The 5,538-nt window shown below is 39.9% G+C and overlaps 1 long non-coding RNA gene across 1 annotated transcript; it reads left to right on the top strand.

The window, feature by feature from the left end:
* Positions 1 to 214: 214 nt before the first annotated feature.
* On the top strand, positions 215 to 5,076 carry LOC140626672 (uncharacterized). Its single transcript, XR_012025723.1, has 4 exons — positions 215 to 598; positions 1,589 to 1,711; positions 2,766 to 3,774; positions 4,827 to 5,076. It is a non-coding gene; the product is annotated as an uncharacterized lncRNA (long non-coding RNA).
* The last annotated feature ends 462 nt before the right edge of the window (positions 5,077 to 5,538 follow it).

Below are 5,538 nucleotides of genomic sequence, written 5' to 3' on the forward strand. Positions count from 1 at the left end.
ATCAGCTTAATTTTCATTTCTATGTGTGTTTCCTGATAATGTCCTTGGGCAATTGGGGCCTACTAGTATAGTCTATTTTGGGGGAACACAACTGTTTGAGTTCTAGGGATGGTGGTTGTGCTACTGGCTGCAAACAGTTGGCTAAGACAGCTGGCTTGGTTCCCTATGCAAATGAGGCTCTAAGATAGGTTCCATGGTTGCCTGGATTCTCTGGCCAGGCTTCCGAGATAGTTGGGACTGGGTACTCTATTGAGTAGTAGATGAGACTATGAATTAGCTTTCCTGCCCTGACAGAGCATAAAGACAAAACCCAGGGCCTATACAGTTCATTGCTTGTGGACCTAAATCAGTCCAGAGTGTGCACTAAATTCCCTGGTCACATGAAGTTGCCAGTTTTGATCTGCAGATGAGGAAGCCATGAGCTGTAGTCTCTGTTCAAATGCCACCATACGTAGGACTGTTGAATGATCTGTGAAGCTTTCTATGTGCTCTGGTTAGGGTTCCTGCTTTGACAGGCTGAAGGCTGTATTAGGCAGTGAGTAGGGCTATGAATTAGGCTTCCTTTCCAGGTGCAGTGGAAGAAGCAGATCCAAAGCAGGTAAAGCTTTTTGTTGTCTTAATTCAAGCCGACCTGTATTCCAAGTTTCCTGACTCAGGAGAGCCACTGGCTTTGCTCTGCAAGCTATCAGCTCAGCCTGTCCAGTACTCAGTTTAAGGGCTGCTGGGCTACACAAAATCCAGGAGTTGTCTCCAGCCCTACTGGTCTATGGGGTTAGAAAAACACTCTCCATGGTGGGTGGGGCTATGTCTCAGCTCCCTTGCCTAAGCGGGAAGTGGAGAGTCCTCTATAGGCAAGTCTCAATTTTCCAATTACACTTTCTGGTTGTGAGGGGCGGGGAGATACCTTCAGTCTTGGTTATGAATTAATTCCTCTGCCTGTGCACAATATGAGAAAAGTGTGCCTGGTAAGGGCTTTGCTCTGAGACAATCAGCTCTGCTCATCTGCCTCTAGTCTCAAGCACCGCTGAGCTACACAGCTTTGATGCCTTGTTATTAACCCTTTTGGTCAGATGGTGTCAAAAGGCACCCTTCACAATGGGTTAAAATGGGGCTCTAGGCTAAGCCAAACTTCTTGCTTGAGGGGCTGAATCAGCCAGGTCTGCCCTCTGAAGAGTTCCCTAAGCAGAGTGCACCCTTGACTTGGTTCTACAGATGAGCAAAACCTCTAATTGGGACTAATACTTGAAAAATACAGATACAAATTTGGTCCACTAAGGTCTGTGTGATGGTTGTTGTGCGCCCCTCTCTGCCTTTTCCTACAGTCAGATTCCTTATGGTTGAACCCAGCACATTCATTTGGGGCTAGTTGTCCCTCTGGGTTCTTTTTCTCCACTGGAGGAAATTAGTGCTTAAGAGAGACCTCTCCTCGTGATGCTGTGTTGGCCTTGGGGGAAGACTGTACGTGTGGTCACTTCCCTTAACTTTCTATTACAGTCTGTCTCGGTCTCTGTGGTGTAAGGATTGCTTTAGCCTCGCCTCTGTGTTCTAGGATTCTCTCAGTGATGTCTTGTTCTTGAATCAATGTTAGTTGTTCGTCTGAAGAGGTGGAGTGAAGTCAGGAACAACCTATGCCATTGTCTTGGTGACATCACAAGAACTCACTTTCGGTGAAAGATGACTGCACTGCAGGATGCTACGTGCAACAGCTGAGGTGAGTTCCAGGTACTTTGCAGGAATGGAAGAGGGTTCACTCCAGGCAGAGCGTTCAGGGAGGGTTTTGTAGTGATTCTGGAGGAATAACATGAAGAAAGCAATCAAATAAAGTAACCCGGTAGAAAGCTGTGTCAAAAATGTAAGCAGCAGTGAAGTAGATGTTTTAAGAATTACCATTTTGAATTGTTTTGAAACCCAGTAAGCAAACAACACTGCCGAAAAGGTTTCAGGGATTATAACAGCATACACTCCTATTGATTTCCATTTGACTATTTCTTGCTAGAGGTAATGTCAAACAAAAATATAGTTTTTATTTGGATTCATTGTTCTATCTATTCCTGCTTGGTGCTGCAAAACCGAGCCCATGGCCATATAGCACTGGGGAAGCCCCACTGATGATGAAAGCCTTTGTCCCAAATGCTTTACTCTTCAAGCACCGGATTTTCTCCAAGCCTGCATTTCTGTCATGTGTCAAACAATTCCTTAGTCTTTCTTTCTTTCTTTTTTTTTTTTTTTAAGTCTTGACCTATTTTTTTTTTCTCCTGTGTCTTTTTCTCTCTTTGCTATATTTCTGTCTCTTGATGTCTGTTTTCCACCTGTTTTTTGCCTCCAGGAGAGACATCAGGGGCAATGATCAGAAAGCCATCCTGTGTCCTTCTGCTACACACAACTGGATCTCCAACTCCACTATCCCAACACTTGAGTGTCCTCCAGTTTGGGCTAAGGACACTACAAGAATAATTAATACCACCCACGTTGTTGAAAGTGGAGAGAAGAGGGGTGGAACTTTATTTTTACCATTTCGGTGAAGATACAATCTCCCCAGTACCCTTCTACTCATACACTCACCTCTTCTCCTTCATTGCACACTTTTCTTTTTCTCCCTTTTAGAATCATTGTGAAATATGCCTTTAAAGAAAATCAAAGTGAGAAGATTGCCTTCTCACATACTGCTCCATTTTTGCAGGTCCCCTGACATGACAGCAAGTGTCAGCATCAATCTCTCCTTCTTGAATCATTGATTTTTTAATCCCATATTCTTCTACCCACAGCTACTAATTGCAGCTGTCTGTCACTCTGGCTTGGATGGAGAAGAAAGGCTATCGTTTCAGTGAGTGAATTTGATGGGATGCAAAGAGATGCTGCAGTTGAACTCTGCCTCCAGCCAGTTTTTCCAGAGACCAAATATTAGACCTATCTGTTTAGCTAGATGCCAGCCAACTTAGTAAGAGGAAGATGCACAGAGCACATACATACAGACACTCATTCTAGGTCTCTTCTTTTTTCTAGATTTGTCTTTGTCTCTGGGCGTTCTCCGTTTCTCTTCATTATTTTCCACACTTTAATTTTTTATTTTGTTTAGCTTATGTTTTGCCGAGAAGACATAAAGCATCTTTTAAGCATCACAACTATTGCATAAACCAAGCTGCCTTGAAGCTATTTTGTACATATGTTTTTCATTTACTGAAGGCAGGGGGTGCTATATGCAAAGAAATTAGCTTCAGTAACTAGGTAACATTTCCAAAGAGACACCTGCAGACATTTATAGTGCCACATTATAGAATTGCTTTAAAATGTATCATTTCTCTCAGATGCTGCCAAATGTACTATGATGCATGTCCTTACTGAGGTATGCAGACAGCAAATGTCATACACATATTCTTCTCATCGAAGAAGCAATGTGTTGTAACTAATAATGATTTCTCCAAATCGCAGATTAATTGGTGTGCAATTAATTTGGCATATCCTAAATGTAGCAGAGTATCCTTCACCTGAGTACATCTACAGCAATAAAACATTTTCACAGATAATATTGCTGGAATGCCCAAATAACATCCTTGTCAATAAGAACTCCACAATCTTCCACTGACCAGATAAATGAGAAGCCAGAGAAAATATGAACTAAACATCTCATTGTTTTTCCTTCCAAATAACTTACATATTTTGACATTTTTCCTCAAATGGAGAAGATTTTGAAATATCTCCCTATATAACTTGGAAATGGAAAAAGGAAAAATAAGGTGCAGTGAACATGATTCACATGAATTACAAGTACAAAAGGTAAAATGTAGTACAGAGTATTACATAATTTCAAAAGCTTACTAAAAGAGCTAGAACTACAAACTTTGAAAGGTCAGTGAATATTGCAGTGTTTTGACATGCCATAGGGATAAAAAGACTCAAGGACAGGCAATTTGACTTGTTCAAAAAAAGGTATTATTTCTCTAAAACATTCACTTTAGATATTTTCCCATATTACAGTTATCTGTGGACTAAATTGTACAGGATAGACATGCAAGACACTTCAAAAACTTCTTTGCAGCAACCAAAGCCCAATATCAAAAATGAATTATCTAGGATAAAGTATTCATTTTTGCGTTCAAATCTTTCCAGGCGTTCAGAAGATGCCAGAGTAAATTTGAATGTTTGGTGGGACTAATAGAAGGTCAGATCAGAGAGAGTGAATCTTTAGGGCTAGTTTCTAGATACCCAGATTCAACCATCTAAATCTGATGCAGTTTTTTTTTTTTTTTAAGTTCAAAATGTTGAGTAATAAGATAATTAAAACCACCAATTATTAGTATTGATCCAATCAATTTTTGTTGAGTCAGTGATGAATAGTAATTTGTATTTACTGATCTTCTTTGTATTTGCGAGTTTCTCAGGTTAGAACATTTGTAAAAACTAGTGTCACATTCAATACAAAACTGAGACTGCTTTAATACCTAGCAATAAATTCATTGACTTGTTTGATTGTTGAGGGGACAGCTTGCACTAGAGAGTATAGCCACCAACCTGCTGACACAATATTCCAGAAAATTAAGGGGAAAAAAAGTAATGATAGCACAGTAGTAAAGCAAGAGCAGAAAAAATTAATACATTGCATTTGTAATGACTATAGGGCAGGGTGTAGTAGAGAATGGATGCCATGATTGCTACTGATTTTCATATTTGGGAGCTTCAGACAGTAGTTCTAATCAAGATAAGTCAAGATATAACGTATTATATCTTTAAAATATTTACCTATATACTATAAAATACATTTGTTTCTGTATAAGAGATGATTACTTATGCCCACTTCATGAAATACTGTGTTGGTTCTTTGGCGGCAGTAAAAGGGAAATAGAAAGATAAAGAAGACACATTCCATATCCTCAAGAGTGTTTATCGTCTAATGGAGGAAACCAGAAATCAATCAAATAATAGGATTGCAGGACAGAGGAAGAGAAAAGACAACTGCTGGATGTGAACTGATTAGAACAATTTCAATCTGGTGGAAAAAAAAAAAAAAAAACAGAGACAGAAATAAGAAATTTCTAGGTTCAGAAATTGGTCCAGCTTCTCACTAGCTCTGTGATCTTTGGGCTTGTTCTTAATCCCTCTGAGCTGGTTATCTCATCAATAAAACAGAGATAAAACTGCCTTTCATTTTGTCATTATGAGGATTAACATTAACAAGAAAGTGTATGTAAAAGTACTTGACTCGTGTTAAACACACAAAATTGGTACTCCTCTCAAAATCTGTGCTGATGCAAGTCCTGGTTAACTGCTGACTCTGCTTCTGTGATCAGAGGCATCAAAGCAGACTCTGATTGGCTCCCTTTCCTCCTCAATCCTCCTCTGCTTTTTATGCTGGTTTAAAGGCAGAAGTCCATTACATGGATGGGTGGGAGAGAGAGGTTTATGTGGCCAGAGGAAGTAGAGAAAAACAAGATCTGGCTTAAATCCTGACTTATCAGGGATACTTCAGTTGAGGGAACATGACAGGCACCCAGTGGCCAGAATGGCATAAATGAGCTCAATTTAAAGAAAGGGGATATAATG

The sequence above is a fragment of the Canis lupus genome, chromosome 38 (genome assembly GCF_048164855.1).
Source record: "Canis lupus baileyi chromosome 38, mCanLup2.hap1, whole genome shotgun sequence".
Lineage (NCBI taxonomy): Eukaryota > Metazoa > Chordata > Mammalia > Carnivora > Canidae > Canis > Canis lupus.